Source organism: Macaca thibetana, chromosome 17, assembly GCF_024542745.1.
Source record: "Macaca thibetana thibetana isolate TM-01 chromosome 17, ASM2454274v1, whole genome shotgun sequence".
In the NCBI taxonomy this organism is placed as follows: domain Eukaryota; kingdom Metazoa; phylum Chordata; class Mammalia; order Primates; family Cercopithecidae; genus Macaca; species Macaca thibetana.
Genome location: NC_065594.1, coordinates 54,996,428 through 55,016,428, shown reverse-complemented (window position 1 = coordinate 55,016,428; position 20,001 = coordinate 54,996,428). Strand labels below are relative to the sequence as shown.

At 37.8% G+C, this 20,001-nt stretch overlaps 2 long non-coding RNA genes and 1 other non-coding gene across 3 annotated transcripts in view; 2 read left to right on the top strand and 1 right to left on the bottom strand.

Annotated features, from left to right (window-relative positions):
- Positions 1 to 20,001, top strand: part of LOC126940521 (uncharacterized) — a 283,330-nt gene that overhangs the window by 81,281 nt on the left and 182,048 nt on the right. The gene's annotated exons all lie outside the window — the stretch shown is intronic.
- On the bottom strand, positions 643 to 749 carry LOC126940934 (U6 spliceosomal RNA). Its single transcript, XR_007720992.1, has one exon. It is a non-coding gene; the product is annotated as a U6 spliceosomal RNA (small nuclear RNA).
- Positions 7,272 to 18,417, top strand: LOC126940520 (uncharacterized). Its single transcript, XR_007720780.1, has 2 exons — positions 7,272 to 7,855; positions 17,708 to 18,417. It is a non-coding gene; the product is annotated as an uncharacterized LOC126940520 (long non-coding RNA).

Genomic DNA, 20,001 nt, shown 5'->3' with positions numbered 1-20,001 from the left:
TTGAATATTGGCCCCCAATCTCTTCTGGCTTGTAGAGCTTCTGCTGAGAGGTCCACTGTTAGTCTGATGGGCATCCTTTTATAGATGACCTGGACTTTCTCTCCGGCTACCTTTAACAGTTTTTCCTTCATTTTGACCTTGGAGAATCTGGCGATTATGTGTCTTGGGTTTATCTTCTCATGGAGTATCTTAATGTTATTGTCTGTGTTCCCTGAATTTGCATGTTGGCCTGTCTCTTTAGGTTGGGGAAGTTCTCCTGAATAATATCCTGAAGTGTGTTTTCCAGCTTGTTTCCATTCTCCTCCTCTCCTTCTGGTACTCCCATCAATCGGTCTTTTTATGAAGTCCCATATTCTTGTAGGCTTTGTTCATGCCTTTTCTTTCTTTTTTTTTCTCTATTCTTGTCTGCACATCTTATTTCAGTAAGGTGGTCTTCAGACTCTGATATCCTTTCTTCCACTTGTTCTATTCAGCTATCGATACTTGTGTATGTTTCACGAAGTTCTTGTGCTATGTGTTTCAGCTCCATCAGGTCATTTATATTCCGCTCTAAACTGCTTATTCTACATAGCAGTTCCTCTAACCTTTTATCAAGGTTCTTAGCTTCTTTGCATTGGGTTAGAACATGCTCCTTTACCTCATAAAAATATGGAATACTTCACAAATTTGCATGTCATCCTTGTGCGTGGGTCATGCTAATCTTCTCTGTATTGTTCCAATTTTAGTGTATGTGCTGCCAAAGCAAGCACACATCTCTGAGCTTTTAAAACTTCTTGCCTGGGCCGGGCGCGGTGGCTCACGCCTGTAATCCCAGCACTTTGGGAGGCCGAGGCGGGCGGATCACAAGGTCAGGAGATCGAGACCACGGTGAAACCCCGTCTCTACTAAAAAATACAAAAAATTAGCCGGGCGCGGTTGTGGGCGCCTGTAGTCCCAGCTACTCGGGAGGCTGAGGCAGGAGAATGGCGTGAACCCGGGAGGCGGAGCTTGCAGTGAGCCGAGATTGCGCCACTGCACTCCAGCCTGGGCGACAGAGCGAGACTCCGTCTCAAAAAAAACAAAAAAAAAAAACAAAAAAAAAAACCAAAAAAAACTTCTTGCCTGTTCCTCCCAGATTCTTTCTCTTCGTTGTTTCCTTGTTTGTAAAAAAGTTTATTTACATATGTAAATATCTCTAAACAATGCTTACCTTTGTTTTTTAGCATTTTCAAAATTGTTTCATGCCATCTTCAGTCTTCTGTGTTTAATGTTTTGACTTAACATAATGTCTCTCAGATACTTTCATGTTATTGCTTATGGTTATATTCATTTTCATCACGACATCATCTTCTATTACATACATTTTTCAAATTTTATTTGTCCATTGTTTTTAGATGGATATGGATTAATTTTTTTAAAAAAATTATAACTGTAATACACAATGTTGAATACCCTTTGCTTAATGTTATCCCTAAGACTTGGAAGTAATGTACTTATAAAAATTTTCTCAATCGAATGAGCATTAAATATTGGCTTATTGTGGTGTCAGGTTCATTTTCCTAATTATTAATGAGGGTGAACTTCTTTCTCAGTTTAAAAATACTGTTATTTTAAGTTCAGGGGAACAAGTGCAAGTTTGTTACATAGGTAAGTGTGTATCATGGGGGTTTGTTGTACAGATTACTTCATCACCCAGGTATTAAGCCTAGTACTCATAAGTTATTTTTCCTGATCCTCTCCCTCCTCCCACCCTCCACCCTCTGAAAGGCCCCAGTGTGTATTGTTACCCTCCTCACCATGTGTCCATGTGTTCTCATCATTTAGCTCCCACTTATAAGTGAGAATATGCAGTATTTGGTTTTCTGTTCCTGTGTTAGTTTGCTAAGGATAATGGCCTCCTGTTCCATCCATGTTCCTGTGAAGAACATGATCTCATTCTTTATGGCTGCATAGTATTCCGTGGTGTATATATACCACATTTTCTTTATCCAATCTATCACTGATGGGCATTTAGGTTGATTCCATGTCTTTGCTATGGTGAACAGTGCTGCAATAAACATATGTGTGCATGTTTCTTTATAGCAGAATGATTTATATTCCTTTGTGTATATATCTGGTAATGCAATTGCTTGGTCAAATGATATTTTTGTCTTTAGGTCTTTGGGAAATCATTACACTGTATTCCACAATGGCTGAACTAATGTATAAGCATTCTTTTTTCTCCACAACTTTGCCGGCAACTGTTAGTTTTTAACTTTTTAATAATAGCCATTCTGACTGTTATTTGATGGTATCTCATTGTGGTTTGATTTGCATTTCTCTAATGATCAGTGATGTTGACCTTTTTTCTTATGATTGTTGGCCACATGTATGTCTTCTTTTGAAAAGTGTGTTCATGTCCTTTGCCCACTTGTTTATATTTTTTATTTCTTGTAAATTATTTAAAGTTCCTTATAGATGTTAGATATTAGACCTTTGTCGGATGCATAGCTTGTAAAAATTTTCTCTCATTCTGTAGGTTGGCTGTTTACTCTGTTGATAGTTTCTTTTGCTGTGCAGAAGCTCTTTAGTTTAATTTGATCCCATTTGTGAATTTTTGCATTTGTTCAATTGCTTTTGGCATCTTCATCATGAAATCTTTAACTGTGCCTATGTTCTGAATGGTATTACCTTGGTTGTCCTCCAGGGTTTTTATTGTTTTGGGTTTTGCATTTAAGTCTTTAATCCTTTAATCTGTCTTAAGTTAATTTTTGTATATGGTGTAAGGAAGGAATGTAGTTTCTTCTGCATATGGCCAGCCAGTTATTCCAGCACCATTTATTGAATAGGGAATCCTTTTCCAATTGTTTGTTTTTGTCATGTTTGTTGAACATCAGATAGTTTTTTCTCATTTTATTAGCAGTTAGTGTTTTCTCTTCCATAAAATCACCTCTTCTTAGTTTTTGGCTATTTTCTGTTGGGTTGTTAGACTTTACAAAAATTAATTCGAGTGAGTTCTTTAGATATGTTAGATGTCAATCTCTGTTTGTCACGTGTTTAAAATATCTTCTCCTAGTGTTGATTTGCCTTTTTACTTTCTTTTCAATGCTTTGAAATGTATTATTATTATTTTCTGTGTTGTAGAAATTATCAATCTTTTATTGTATGATCAGTATTTTTAACTTTGATGAGGTTCAATTTATTAATTTTTTCCTTTTATGGATTTTGCTTTTGGTGTCAAGTCTTAGAAATATTTGCCTAGCCCTATATCCTAAATTTTTGTACAATTAAGTGTGTGATGCATTTTGAGTTAAGTTTTTTAAGCTGTGAAGTTTAGGTTGAGGTTTACATTTTGCCTGTATTTTTCCAATTGCTTCAGCACCATTTGTCAAAAGACTTTCCTTCCTCCACTGAATTGCTTCTGTACCTTTTTAAAGAATCAGCTGAGTGTATTTGTGTTAGTTTATTTTGGGGTTCTTTATACTCTTCCATTGATCTATGTGTCTGTCCCTCCACTGATACCATGCTCTTGATTATTGTAACTATAGAATAAACATCAATATTGGTTAAAGTGATTTCTTCCACTTTAAACCTCAATAGGATTTTGACAGGCATTGCATTAAACCTACATCTTTACTATGTTGAGGTTTCCAATCCATGAACATAGTATGTCTCCATGCTTTTTATCAAGGTGAAGTTAGCACCTATCTCTCTTTTCCTCACTTGCTGACAGTTTCTAACATGAATGATGTTGGATTTTGTGAAATGCTTTTGCCATGTCAGATGATATGACTAATTTGATTAGCATTTTTTTGTATTAAAAGATCCTTTTCTATTTTGAGATCATAAGGATATTCTATTTTGTTTTCTAAAAGTTTTGAAGTTTTACCTTTTACATTTATATATTTATTCCATTGGGAATTGATTTTGCCCATAGTGTGAGAAAGTGTGCAACTTAATTTTTTATAAGGATTGTTGATTGTATCAGCTCGTTCATTGAATATGTATTGTTTTGCCGTATCTCTCATATGATTGGGTCTGTTTTGTTCTGTTGCACTGACTGATCTCTCTGCTCTGGGTTAATATTGTATAACTCTAATTATGTTAGTTCTGTAAGCCTTGAGATTATGTTGGGCAAATCTCTACACTGGACTCTTCATCAGAAGTTTCTCCCCTAGTTTGTGATATTCATTTTCCATGTAAGTTTTAGAATTGGCTACCATGTTTCTTGAAAAGCCTATCAGATTTTTAATCTGTAAACAATTTATGGAGATTGACATCTTTTTGATATTGAGTTCTGATACTTTCCATGAAAATAATATTCCCATTTATTTAGAGATTTTTAAATATCTCTCATAATGTTAAAAATTTTCTCCATAAATGTCTTGTGTTTATTTTGTTTGATTTATTTCATGGTAGCTTGGTACCTTAAAGGGTTTTGTAAAAAGTAGCTTTTTAAAATAGTATCTTATTTTATAATATTTGTTTGTCGTTGATATATAACTAATTAATTTCTATGTATTAATCTCACATTCAAGCACTTTACTAGACACTTTAACTAGCTCTAATTTTTGGCAGATTATTTTGGGTCTTCAATGTGGAAATCATATTATATATGAATAAAAGGGGTTTTGTTGCTTCCTTTGCAGGCCTTTGCATTTTTTGCCCCTTTGTCCTTATTACACTATTATGTTAAACAGAAGTGATGATAATAGACATTCTTTTCTTGTTCCTGATTTTAGCTTACTTTACCATTAAAATTTATATTTACTGTAAATTTTTGGTAGACAAATTTTGTCAGGTTAAGAAAGCTTTCTTTGATTTTTATTCTGCGTTTAAACACACATACACACACACACACATACACACACACGGGTCTTAAGTTTACGAAATAGTTTCTACACATTGTGACATAATAACTTGTTTCTTTAATCTGGTAGATCATATGTATAGATTTTTTGCCAATGTAAACCAACTTTTCCTTCTTGAAATTCATCTAACTTGGTCATGATATATTATCTATCAATGCAAGTACCCTTAACCATCATTACCAATCAATTGGAATCACCAAGTAAACTGGAAATTATTTACCAACTCTGACTTAAGTGAGCTTCCTTTATTCTCTCCTCCACCAGAAATACTTCCATTTTAGTACACAGATTCATCGATTCCAAAAGTACATACACAACATGAAATATAAATTGTTTATGTTTAAATTCAGGTAAAGGAGATATTTGCAAAAGAGGCTTGTTTTGCTGCATCTCCTTCAAATCATCCTACGTAGGTAAAAGTATTTAATCTGTTCAAAAGTCAGGCCTGCTCAGAAGAGTTGGGTGTGGCTTAAAGTTCAAAGGAATCCTCAGTTTGTGACTAAGTGGACAGGCACTGGAAATATCCACAGGATAAACTAACAAGTGTCTATTTTAACTCTAGAAACCAAATGGGGTCAGGCGCAGTGGCTCACATCTGTAATACCAGCACTTTGGGAGGCCGAGGTGGGCAGATCACTTGAGGTCAGGAATTCGAGAGCAGCCTGGTCAACATGTTGAAACCCTGTCTCTACTAAAAACACAATAATTAGCCAGGTGAGTAGGGCATGCCTGTGGTCTCAGCTACTTGAGAGGCTGAGAATCACTTGAACCCCAGAGGCGGAGGTTGTAGTGAGCAGAGATTGTGCCACTGCACTCCAGCCTTTCAGCCTGGGTGAGAGAGCGGGACTCCATCTTAAAAAAAAAAAAAAAAAAAAAAAGAAGAAAAAATCAAATGGTAAATTTTTTGAGTTTCTTCTGAGAGGATATCTCATTTATCTCTCTTTATTCAGCATGTTTTTGGAAACTATGTGTTCTTCTAATTTTTGCACTTGATTCATTAGTAGCAGACTATACATGCTTAACTCATGTGGGTTTCTGTTTCTGTATTTTTCCTAAAAGGCAGAGGAGGAGGGAAGAGAAGTTCTGGGCTAAAGACCCAAGAGCCTTTCATTTAAAGGCTTATGGCCAAACTGCAAACCTGTGGTGATCTAGACCAATTAAATCAGAAACACTGAAGTTGAGACTCAATCATTTATATATTACAAACCTCCCCGGGTGATTCCAACGTGCAGGAAAGGATGTGAATCAGTGTTTCCAGCTATCAGAGTCAAATGACTATTAATATGTATCTAAGAACATAGCAGACATTTTGTAAATATATTAATTCACTTAGTCTTGATCCTCTTTAAATACAATGGAAAGGGAAGTGTTTTAATGTTTTACTCTCTAAAACTTTTACTGTCTTGGAACTTTTCCTGTGGTACACTAGCAATGAGAAAATCATGGAGGAGGCAGTGACAGCAGAATGACAAAAAACACACAGAGGTGTGTGCGTGTGCACACACACACAGATTCAAATATTGTAAGTAAAAGGAGAGAATTTGGGGATCCGTAATTTTCTACTATACTTTGGTGGTGAATGAGACATAAAAACCTTTTTTTTCTACTGATCACAGCATGATTTTCTTTAGGTTCAAGCCCGGTGCTCTGAGTAAGTTGATTAACTCCAACCAGGTGAATAGTTTCACTAAAGGTAACATTCTCCTCCCAGAGGAGAAATGCTGTCTATAACCTGCCATTGATTGAAGTGGCTGACCCTGTAGAACACACACACAAGTTCTACCCATCCTGCATCCTGCACCAACCCTGAAGCACAGGCACTTCCTGCAGGAGGCAAAGGAGAAGAAACAGCCTGCACTAACTGCTGGGCTTTGCAGGTGACAATAGCAAAGGTTTATTATAGTTTCTGAACAAGTTAGAAAGTAAATCTCTATTGTAGATAGCCCTGCAAGTCCAAAACCGTAGGAGGTTTAGGAAAATATGGGTTTTAGCAGCAGGTGAAACAATGATGACAGTCTAATATAAGTCTAATGTTGAATTTTTCTAAGTTTCTTAAACATGACATTGGCCATGGGTCAATCATATGTTTCAGTCTTTAAAGAGATGGAAAAGATATTTTGTCCCCAGGTTCTTTTTCTATGACTCTGATTGTACTGTGGCATCATATAGTTGGTAGACTGAGTAGAAAGTAGTATAGATTTTCATCGTTATTAACCATCTATAATTCAATTTTTTAGGAAGATGCAAAGTGTTAGTGAAAATTGTCTAGAGCCTGATACAGTGGACTTCTTGAAGTTTGTTTCTGCTGCATACCAAAGTGGTGTCTTCCGTATCAACTTCAAGCCATGACAAGTTACACAAAAAGGACTTCATGTATACTTTCTCTGTGGCATTCGTCATCACTCATTCAGGCAATAGTGACTGGTTCCTCTTCTGGGCAGGTTTTGTGCTGGGAAATGGAGAAAATGCAAAGGGACATATATGAAACAGTCCCTGATATTAAGGAGGAAGAGACACTCAAATAACACTCAAAGGAGGAAGATTGTAGTTACTGTACAGCTAGGACATAGATGAAAAGCGACAAAGCAAGGCATTCAAATGTTCATTTATATGATAACACAAACCCATATGTTTGAACTAATCAGTGTGACAATCAGAACCTCTCAGTTTCCATCTGGATATCTGTTGTATTGTCAACACTGCCCAATTTTGAGGGTCATTTGGTTTTGTAGCATGATAGATTCTTTGAAGGTCATTTGTTTCCTTTCTTGTAGCATGTGTTGCTGCAGCTCCAATAATACCCTTTTGATGACATCACAGATGATGATTCATCCTTAGGTCTTATTCACTCAACACACTAGGCTACACTGGCACAAATCCTCATTTCATTTTTGCTACCTAATTGGAAAACTACTGTCAAATACTTCAAGAAGCAGAAAGAAACCCCAGGAGAATTAGGTGATAATATTATTCAGCGCTATCTATTGAGAGCATTTATCTAATCAAAACAAAAGATGTAACACCTGGTATGTATCTAGCACTTTCCCCAGCTGGTGCAGATGGATGCAGCCAGCTTGAGCTCTGAAATCTCTTCCATCCCTCAGTAGTCCCTGAGTGGTGGTTTGAGCCAGACTGTGAGGGGAGAAGCGGGGCAGGCCAGCTCAGCTCGGCAAGATCTCAGGCTGCCTGGCAAGTCACTTTGATGTGCTGTGCCTTTGAAGTCAGTTCTTTCATATGGAGCTCTCTTCTCACCAGTCTCTTTCTTAGCCCCTGCAGTTTATCAGAGGGAGAAGAGGCCTCCAATAATTACTTCTTTGAGGGAGGCAGAGAGAAGTGAGACGTGGAAGGAAGAAAACAAAGACAGGCAGAGTGTGAGAGAGCAAGAAAGCCAGAACCAGGGAGTGAATATTAAAGGCAGTTGGCATTATCTTTATTTTAGTGATGAAGGAATCAGGACTCCGGTAACTCAATCACACAGATAGTAAAAAACAGAGATGAAATTTGAATCTAGGCTATGTCAAGACAACACCCACACTTTTAATCACTAGGCTAAGTTTGCTTCCTCAGTGACAAAATTGCCCCTTTTCTGTATTGAGAGAGTTGTCCAAAACTGTTGGGACATGTGCCAAGACTAGTGTGTTAGTATGCTTGCTGTGACAAAGAGTATTGGCCATAAGAGTTAAAAGGAATCTAAATCCTGTCTATCTAGTACTCTTGAAGTGTCCACATTCACATTTGCTCTTCATGCTTTTTAAAGACTTGTTAAAGTCATTCATTTTCAATGTATATGAAGAAGTTCATTACTGAAGAGAATCTATCCCAATGACATATATGGACATAGCATCACATTTTAATAGCCATGAGTGCAAACAGTCCACATATCAGCTGCTTGAGGTCATCTGTCAGAAGCCAAGGGTTGACCATGCCTCTTCCCAATGACCCCCAGCAAAGCCCCTCATTTTCCCCATGCCGTCTTCTCTAGAGTGGCAGGAGGCCAACTGGGTGTGTCATAATGAGCAAGTTTGTCCTGCGTTATGAGTGTGAGGAATTAAGGAAAGCTGCAGAGTTGAATTCATATGGGTATTAATTTGGTCTATTTTCACAAAGAGAGTATTCATAAGTATGTAGCTGGAGAAGAGATTACTCAGAGCAGGCAGGTCTATTAGAAAAAAAGTGGGAAGGGAATAATAACAGTAGTGCAACTATATAAATAAAAACTTTTCATGCACCTGGGAGAAAATAACAATAGTAATGGCAATTATTTTAAGTGAAAACTTTCTATGTACCTGTTTTTTTTCCACAGGCACATTATTTCATTTAACTATAGTCACAACACTTTGAGCTGTCAGTCATTTTGTTCATTTTTCTAAAGGAGGAAATGGAGATTGAGGGTTATTATGCATTTAAACCAGTAATACACGGCAGAGCCAGAATTCAAATATAGGCATGCCAAACTCAAAAGGTGCAGGCTTTTTCAACTCAAGCCTCCTCAGTCATATTCAGCTGAATGCATAGAAGCCGTGCTGCAGGTTAACTCGTGGCTTAATAGAAGACCACTAACAGAGCTGCTTTGTGTGGTCAATAATGGCAATAATTTTGAAGAAAGCTGATCATGTGTATAGGGAACAAACCAAAAGAAAGTTCTCATCTAAATGTTAAAAAAATTAACTTATATTGTATATTAGTTTTACTTTTTCCCCATAACGAGCAAAGTTTCCTCAGGAAAGAGACCATGAAGGAAGAAAACTATTAACTTGACGACCAACAAATGCTGAAAAATATGTCATCCAGAAAGAATTTTTTTTCCAGAATGAATCTGCAATATGACTTTTCTGGACATTGAGAAAATTCAATATGCAAGAGGAATGTGGTGTAAAGTAAAATTTAGAATGTAGTAATGGAGGGAGTTAGAATAGTGAGAGAAACTATATCCCTCTCACTGTTAGCATAGATCACTACTCTCTCAATGTTTTATTATGTATTTCCTATAAACAAAAATACCGTTCTATACAACCACACTTACAATTATAAAAATCAAGAAGTTAAGATGGGTACATTAACTAACTGAGCAATAACTATCTAATGCTCAGACCCCATTCAATTTTTGCCAGTTGTGTCAATAATGTCCTTTACAGAAGAAGAATTCAGTTAGGAATCACACATTGAGTGTCTTTTTAGTTTCCTTAGTTGTGTCTCTTTAGTCTGTTTTTGTCAGAAACAGTTTCTTTCTCTTTCTTTTCTTTTCATTTTGGGATCTTGACATTTTATAAGGTCGTAGACCAGTTATTTTGTAAATTTTCATTCACTTTTGGGATTCTTACACATTTCATTATAGTCTGATTCCAGTTATGTACCTTTGACAGCAGTATCACGGAGGTGATCCCGTGATCCACACAGTCACCAGGTAGTGCAAAATTTGTTCTCTCTGATCACTTGATTGAGGTGGTGTCTGCCAGGCCTTTTTATTCAGAACTTACTTTCCTTCACCTTTGTAACTAATAAGTATTTCGTGAAGAAGCACTTTGAAGCTATGTAAATATCCCATTTGTCATTAAACTTTTTTCACTTATGTATATCTCTACATATTCATGGGTTCCTATTTTATTGAATGATTTATAATCCATCACCATCATTTACTTCAATGCTAAAATAATCCCAGACTTTTCAGTGGCTCCTGTGTTATTCTGTCCCCATGTAATATGGTTTGACTGTCTCCCCACCCAAATATCACCTTGAATTGTAATAATCCCCATGTGTCAAGTATGGGGGCCAGGTGGAGATAATTGAGTCATTGGGGGTGGTTTCCCCCATACTGTTCTTGTAGTAATGAATAAGTATCACCAGATCTGATGGTTTTATAAATGGGAGTTCCCCTGCGCAAGCTCTCTTGCCTGTTTCCATGTAAGATGCATCTTTGTTCCTTCTTTGCCTTCTGCCATGATTGTGAGGCCTCCCCAGCCATGTGAAACTGTTTTTTCTTGATAAATTACCAAGTCTCAGGTACATTTTTATTAGCAGCATGAGAACAGACTAATACACCACCTTTCTTTGAGCACTTCCCTGTTTACTAGACAAAATGTTCCAGACTCATTTTACTTTCCGTGTCCAACCTATTAGCCGTTTCCATGGATTTCTGGTTCCTTTTAGTGGAGAATAGCATTTAGAAGCTAAGATCTGGGCACTCAGGATGCTCATCGCTATTGGGGTATCACTGCTCCAGGCCTTCACGGTAGACACACACACAGGCAAACACACACATACCCGCACACTTGCACTTATATTTTTTGCTGTGCCTCTCTCTATCTCTCAAGCTAGCTTATTAACTAGCTATGGGAAATCATAAACTCATACTGAACCTACCAACATTAATTCAACTCAACAGCTTTGTTACAGTTTTCTCACATTTTGTATTTGTAATTCTTATGATGAAAAAAAACCAAACAACAAACTTGGTTTTCATTATCTTTAATGTATTTATGTGATTACTTCCCCTGTATGTGACACATTTTCAATGGATACACCACTTCTCTCCTCTGCCCACATGCCTTTCTCATTCCACCTGGGCTCTGACTCCTTCTACCAGGTTGTTCTCTATCCTGCTCGGGTGCTGGCTCCCTATGCCTGGCCAACCCGCACCCCATATGCTGTCTTCCTCACATAGCCTAGGCTCTGCCACCCTGTGCTGGGCAGCCCCCCGGCAGGTGCCCTCCTCACACTGCTCAGTGTCTGATTGTCCACCCTGGGCCTCCCTCTGCAGAGTCACCCTCTCTTCTCCCAGCCTGTGCTCCAACACCCTATACCAGCCCACACTCCAGTGTGGATGCCCTCCCTGCCCTGTTTGGCTTCTGACTTCCCCTTCCTGCCCCTCAGTAAACACCCTCATCACCCTGCCTGGGCTCTGTCACTCCATGCATGCCACCCCTTTCCCTGCATGGACACGTACTTTGCCTTGCCCCATTGAGTGACTTTTGGACTGAATTGCTCAGAAAGGAAAAGGAAGGAAATGGAGGGGAATGGAGGAAGAAGAGAAAGCTGAGGAATTAAAACGATGAACACTTTTGAATGAACATCATTAAAAGTATGGGCTGTTTTCTAGTAGAATTTCATCCTCCTGAAGTCTTTTTTTTTCTCTTTCTTTCTTTTTTTTTTTTTTTTTTTGATTTTTTTTTTAGGAGGGGGTGGGTCTCAGTCTGTTGCCCAGGCTGCAGAGCAGTGGTGCCACCATAGCTCACTGCAGCCTTGAACTCCTAGGCTCAAAGGATGCTCCACCTTGGCATCCCACATCCTGAGTAGCTGGGACTACAAGTACAAGCCAGCACATCCAACTGAGCTCTTTGCTAGCAGGGTTTAGCAGGGGCGTTTTTACTCAGTTGCACTTACTATTTATAATTCCAAAGAATCACAAATGAATTTCTATTCTAATAAACAAACACACTGATAGTCAATCCAACTGTGAACTGTCTGTTAAAAGGGCTTGGATTATAATCGAACAACTATAACTCTGTTTCCTTATATATATAATTGTGTTGCTAAAGAGTTTAAAAGTAAGAGACTATAATGGGTATCCTATCTTTAACCAGCTTGGAGTTTTAACTGGAATCCAGTTAAATTCTAGGCAAAACTTACAGTGCCAGCTAAATGGTCTTTTAATTTTTGGCTGCCTTTATTTAAAAGGAGACTTCAGAGTCTTGCAAAAATTTATCTGGCAGCTGCAAATAGATGATCATGTTCACTTTAAATGTAGGGTCCTCTTCCTAGCCCATGTTTTTGAAGAAGCACTTGTAAGAATGTAAAGGTTAGTCTAGATCATAACCAGCTTTTGAATCCTAGTGCCTTCCACTCAGATAAATATCTCTATGGCCTTTTATTTCCATATTCTCATTTATATATTTTATGATAACTAAGAAACCAAACTATAGAAACACTTTGTAAGTTTTCTTCAGGAAAAAAAAATGTAAAAAAATATTTCCAGATGTGGAACAGATGCACACAACATGCATTGAAAATGGTATGAAAACTGTCATTTCAGTCTGCACGATCACATTTTTTCACCTGCTTAGGGAATTGTACATCTCTGGCTTGTTGAACACATTCTTGACTGTAAAATTGAAGAATGTCAGATCAAAAATGCTGCTTTAATCATGTTATTTCATAGCTTATATTTTACATTTGGAAGCAAAGCATTAAACTACATACTAAAGCACAATGAAATGATGTTAAAGAACGGAATTGATTTCAAGAAGACACAAGTTGCAGAAATAACTTTGTAGGTCAATCAAGATTAATTTATATAGCACTCTTCAAAGTCTAAATATACTGAACTTGGACAATCTAAGCCAAACTGAAATAGTTAGTCTCTTAGACCACAGGCCCCGATAATCCTAAGAGTATTTCAATATTTGAAAAAGTACCTACACTAAAGTATTTCAGCTTATATTATTTAATTCTCATTCTGCTTATTAAAAAAATCTTTACTAAAAGATAAAACTTCCTTTTATCTGTAGACTTCTGGCTTCTTTCTTATTATTAATATTATATTAAATGCACCAGTTTTGAGAAACTGAAAAAAATATGTTCAATATTTGTGTATGAAGGCACACAATTCTAAATACTTATTTATTTATTTTAGAGAAAGGCACTATCTCTGCCACTCAGGCAGAGTGACATGATTGTAGACTCCATATTAGTCCATTCTCATGCTTCTATGAAGAAATACTTGAGACTGGGTAATTTATAAAGAAAAGAGGTTTGATTGACTCCCAGTTCTGCATAGCTGGGGAGGCCTCGGGAAACTTACAATCATGGCAGAAGGTACCTCTTCACAGGACAGTAAGAGAGAGAATGAGAGCCAGCAGGGAAAATGCCAGACACTTATAAAACCATCAGATCTCATGATAACTCACTCACTATCATGAAAACAGCAGGAAAAATCCCCCAAGATCCAATCACTTCTGACTGGGTACCTCCCGTGACACATGGGGATTATGGGGACTCCAATTCAAGAAGAGATTTGGGTGGTGACACAGCCAAACCATACCAGCCTCAAACTCCGAATCTCAAGCAATTCCTGCCTCAGCTTTGCAAGTAGCTGGGACCGTAGGTATGAACTACCATGCCTAGCTAATTTTTATTTTTTTGCTTTTTGTAGAGACAAGGTCTCTCTATATTACCCAGGCTTGTCTGGAACTCCTGGACTTAAGTGTTTCACCCACCTTGGCCTCCCAAAGTGCTGGGATCACAGGCATGAGCCACTGTGCCTGGCACACTTCTAAATTTTTAGAGCCTAAAAATACCCCAAGAGCAAAAAATAGTTTTTCAGTAAAGCATCTATACCTGACCTTTACCAAGTGCTCACTTTATGTGCCTCACATGTGTTATCTCATTGAATCAGTCATCACCTTCATCCTAAGGAGCAGACATTTTTATCATCCTCATTTTTCAGATGAGGAAATTGAGGCCTGGGGAGGCTGAAGAGTTTGCCCAAGGTCACATAGCTGGTCTAAGGTGGAATAGGAATTTGAACTCAGTAATCTGATTCTATGGTCTATGTTTCTTTCTTTCTTTCTTTTTTTTTTTTTTGAGATGGAGTTGCAACCTCCACCTCCCAGGTTCAAGCAATTCTCCCACCTCAGCCTCCTGAGTAGCTGGGACTACAGGCACATGCCACCACACGTGGGGCTAATTTTTGTATTTTTAGTAGAGAAGAGGTTTCACTATGTTGGCCAGGCTGGTCTCGAACCCCTGACCTTGTGATCTGCCCCCAGCCCCTTGGCCTCCCAAAGTGCTGGAATTACAGGCATGAGCCACCATGCCTGGCCTATGCTCTTAACCTTTATGAGTGAGGGACCAAAATAAAGTGGAGCCCACAATCTTCGAAGTTGTGTTACTTCCCTTATGCTAAATATACTCTATCAGATTAAGATTATAAAAAGAAAAAGTGGCATTTTTGCAAGTTCACTATTCTCTGGAGTTCTAGAAAGCAATGGAAGAGAATACAGTTGAGATTATGGTTTAGCTGTTCATGGCAATAGGGGGAAATTAGAGAGAGAGCCCAGTCTCCTCTCCCAGGCCACTGCTTCTACTCTGGCTCCAGAGCCATGCCTGCCCTTCCCACTGGCCAGTTCCAAGTGCAGACTTATAGGTAAAGGCAGTTTCTGGATCTAGACACTGTTGAATCCTAATTCCTGATGGAACATTTATCTGTAGGAGATTATGGAAAAGTGGCAACCTCTCTAAGCCCCATTTTCTTTTTTATTTGTGAAAAAAAATACCTAATAAAATAACTCCTTGAAGTGCTGATTTGGGATTAAATGAGTGAATACCGGTACATAATGTAATCAGTCTGTCTTGCACTTCTCCAGTGGCTGCTTGCACTGCCCTGTTGCTGACCTGTTGCTGTCTGAAACTCTTATCTCATCATATGCTATGATGAGGTCTTACTTGTTGAAAAATTCACCCTCGTCTTCCCACATCAAAATTCATGTTTTGTCTATGAAGGTTGATCTCAGTTTGAATTTAGAAATAAAGTGGTCAAGCGAGCCTCCTGAAAGTGTTGGCACCTTAAAAGCAAATGTTACCCACATAAATCTAGCTTACAGACTATCAAGCTGTGTGACAATGTGCAGGGGATTTTAGGTAGGTGGAGAAGGAGAGATACTGTGGTGAGCTTCCTCAGGGCAAAATGTATCCGAACCTTCAAAGGAGTGGAAGAAAAAAAAAGTAAAATGTATTAGCCATGGCCTGTTCTGTTAGAGGGTTGGCCTCTTCCTGATCTGCCCCCTCCTCATTCAAAGGCCCTTTCAAAAGCCTGAACACTTCCTGCTCTGAAGCCAGAACAAGAGGGTCTGAAGACTGGCTGGCCTGACTGTTTTAAAAGGTTACTGGGCTCACCTTGGAGGTACATGGGGGCATTTTAGAGCTTGTGAGAATGCACGTGTGACTGAACAATTAAATTCAAATCAAGTGCTGTGCTGGTTGATCTATGTAGATCTAATGAAACAGAAAGAGCCAGTTATTGAATGGAGAAATACTTTCAAAAGTAGATCAGCAGGGATTGCTTTGCTGAGATAAGAGGGGCTAAAAGTAAGAGCCCTTAAGAAGAAGATTCACTTAGCTCAAGTCAGAGAATTTACACATGCTGGGATAGCTCGCAGTAGCATGAGTCTTGTTACTAGAATCTCTCTGTTGGTCACAATATGAAATACGTGATCTTTTCTCTTCCTGACTACTCAGCTCCCAAGGACTATTCACAGATACACGTATTTACAGTGGCTTGTGCACTATGTACTGACCGTTGACATTGCTAACACGTAAAGGCTAGGAAGAAAGAAAGAATCCATCAATTTCTGCCTACACATCATCCTTTAGAAGGAAGAATTTATAGAGCTGAAGCAGAAACATCCACTGCCTTTGTGTTTGCTTGGACTTTGTCTGTAGAACTTGCTTCTTTGTATTTGCTCTCTGTGGTTCTATAAGAAGTAGCTTAAAGGATAATTTTATTAGTATCCAGTCCAGAGAGAAGTTCTTTTAAAAACTCAGTGATCTTTAGCACTGCTTTGTCTTTCTCATAAATTCAACATAAGCCCATTAACAATACATTTGCCTGGAAAGGAGCAACTCCCCTTAAGGCCAGGGCTGTCAAGGCTGTGACTTCAACCACCAGGCAATGCAGCTGGTTAAGTCCTTGAGGAGCAGAGGGTAGGGAGACTCGGAAACCTAAATCCATTGCAGGAGAAGAAGTGCCCCATATGAGCATGACTGTAATAGAATAGGGAGAGAAAGGAATGCAAATAGCCAAGAGTATGAGATTATGCCCTTTTAAAAATCATTTTACATTTGTAATTTTCTGTTTAGTGAATGATGAGATTGACAACCAGGCCATATGTTCAGCAGAAAAAAATAGGTCAGTATTCAGAAGCAAAAATGAGGAAGAGTCTGGGTAAAAGACAGGGCTAAATGGACTATTTTAGACCCATGTGAGAGACATTGATTGCCTTGAGAAAATAGAAGTGCCAATTTCTGATGAGCGTTGTCTGTTGGGAAAAACTCTGTTGGGATCATGATCTTTGATTTTTGTTTATAGGATGGACTCTTCTTATTTTATGACCTCAGGGGGAGGAGAGTTACTTTACCTGAGGTTTCAGATTTTGCTTCTCTTAATCCTGGTTTGTTCTCTGCCTTCTGTGGTCAGGGATTTTATTGTTTAGGATGAGGCATGTTAGTTTGTAGAATTGTCTGTCTAACATCCCCATCAATATTCCCTGCTTAGTATTCCTGGCCTTCCTCACTGTGTTCTGTGAATTGTTATCTGATTCTGTTTATGCCACCATCATCTGCACCTCATGATTATATTGGTGACCTTGGTTATATCACTCATTCTCTCTGTCTCAGTACCCTCCTTTTATAAAAAAGAATGACAGTTACTTCTAAGCTCTTTAGAGAAAAATGTATGTCCTCAGTTATTTGTGAAATTATCAGTCCTAGGAACTGTGAAACTGAGAAAGTACTTAAACAAAAAATATAGCATTGGAAATTCTACATTTTTGTTATTGTCTATTTTTTTTAAAAAAAACTAAATGTAACACAGTCATAAGCTGTTGCTATGTATTTGAACATGTTACTGTGTTCGATTCTGTATACTGTAACTAAGACATGGCTCCTTTTCTTCAGAAAAAGTGAGAATAATGTGCCAGGATATTTGAGACACATAAATGAATGAGTGACATAAAATATAATCATGTATAATTGCTCTAATCCCAGATAAATTAAAATATATTTGAATCAAATATATATTTAAATCCCAGGAATTACCCACTAATTTCAACCAATACTCAAACAAATCAAACCAATACATCTTTTGTCAAATGTTTGTGTTTCAGACTCTTTGCTGACCGCAAGGTTTACAAGAAGAATATGAAGACCCTTTTGTTGCTGAGATTATAGTCTGATGGGGAAGACAGACCTTGTCATAGGGAAAGAACAGTCATTAAATGTCTTACAGCAGAGAATGCTTTGTGTAGCCTTGTATTTTAGAAACATAATTTTGAGTTTCCTGTGAAGAACATTTTGTGGCAGATATCAGAACAGAACTGAAGACTGAAGAACAGTTTGTAGGCTCTGGAAATATCGAGTGCCTACAAAATACAAAATTCTGTTAAGCACTGAAAATTCTAGAACAATATATATGACATGGTTCTTGCCTCCATCAACCTAAATAACTGAGAGAGACTTTCTAAAAGAAAATGATATTTATTTGGGAATAGAGCATTGCAATGGGTATAAATATGCCATAGTAAACTATTTCATATGTGTACATTCAGGCAGGTAAAGGAAGACAAGGGTTTTTGAAGGAAAAATGAGGAAGATTACATAATTGTTTTGAGATAATTCTCCTTGGTAACCAGGATCAACAACAACAGTCCAAATTTGGACAGGTGATTGTCCTCTCAGAAGTATTGTTTTGTAAGGTTGTGATGACCTTTGTGCAAGGTTGTGGTTTTTGTAGTCTTTTGTGACAATTCTTATTAGTCATTTATGCATGAGAATGTTCCCTTTGTGCCTTCTCAGACTCCAGTTTTTTTTTTTTTTTTTAAACACAAGTGGCTCCATTTTGATTCTGACATCTTTCACATCTCCAAGTAGTTAGCGTATATGTACAGACAGATGGCATAAAATCACAGGAAGGTAGGTAACAATACTGGCTTTGTATCCTTAGAGGCTTGGAGTGTTTTTATCTTTCTTTGTATTTCATATTTGGAGCAGAGTTGTTGCTCAGTAAGTATTTTAAAGAATGAATGGGCTTAAAGACTATCAAACAAATGGTAAACAATTTTAAAGGGATGAGAATTTCACCTAAACAAATAATTACCACTGAGTGTGATGACTTCAGGGATCAGGTAGAGACAGCAGAGAAGAGGGAGCGATTAACTCCCTTCACATGAGACAGGATATCTTATCTGAAATGGACCTGAAGGTAAAATTGTTTTCCAGATAGGCACAAGGAGATAAGAATATTTTACAGAGAAATCCATGTCCAAAAGCATGGTAGTTGAGAAAATATTTGCAATCCTCCAGCTTTCTGTGAATTAGTCTGCCTGCGGTATATGCAGGAAGGGATTAGGGCCAAAGAGAAGAGGGGTTAAATAAACAGAGACCACATGTCGAAGAGCTTCATATACTATGCAAAGTAATTTAAATCATACTTTGTAGTCCCTTAAGAGATTTTGAGCAGGTGAGAGGAATGGTCAGATGTGTTGGTAGTTCACTTCAGCAGCAATATGGAGGATGCATTGGAGAAACTGAAGCAAAGTCAGGAAGAGTAATTAAATTGTTATTGGGAAACTTCCATTTAAGGGCAGTTAAGATGATGGTTCTGCTTTCCAAATTCACCCCAAACAACAGAAAACTGAAAACTTAGACTCTAGTATTGACAAAAAACAAAACAAAACAAAAAACTCTGAACTACCATTTATGAGGGGGATGGAAGATTATGGGAAAACACAAAGAAATAATCCTCTTGACCGAATATTGTAGACATTAGAGCTGAGTACTATACTTTCAAGCAGGTGGAACACACTGAAGCAAGGTTATAAGCCATTACAGTATAGAAACATAGCATCTGAGGGCAGAGAAGGGAGAGAGAGTTATTGGGAAATAGTGTAAGTATGCTATTATAGTCATATAGCTCTCAATAAAATAAAGGAATTTGAACTAGGATTGTCATTTTACCTCCTTTAGGGCAGAATGCGTAAGTGGCCAAGAAAATCCAAGAGTTACACTAAAGAAATTCTCCACATTGAAGAAACATGAGTGGTGGGTAAAAATTGTTCTGCTGAGAAATATGGGTGAAAAAAGACCCTCATTTTATCACAGCATTCTGAAAACTTATGTGATGAGAAAAAGGACAACAACTTCCAAAATTAAGGTCTAGTTCAATATATGATAAAAGTCATCTTTTTAAAGTGTACAATTCAGTGGTTTTTAGTATATTTACAGAGTTGTACAATGATTGCTATTATCTAATTTCAGAACATTTTAATCACTTGTAGAAGAAACTGTATACATAGCAGTCACCCTCTATTTCCCCACTCCTCCCACTCCTGGCAACACTAACCACCTTTATGTCTCTATGAGTTTGTCTATTCTGGACATTTTATATAAATGGAATCATATA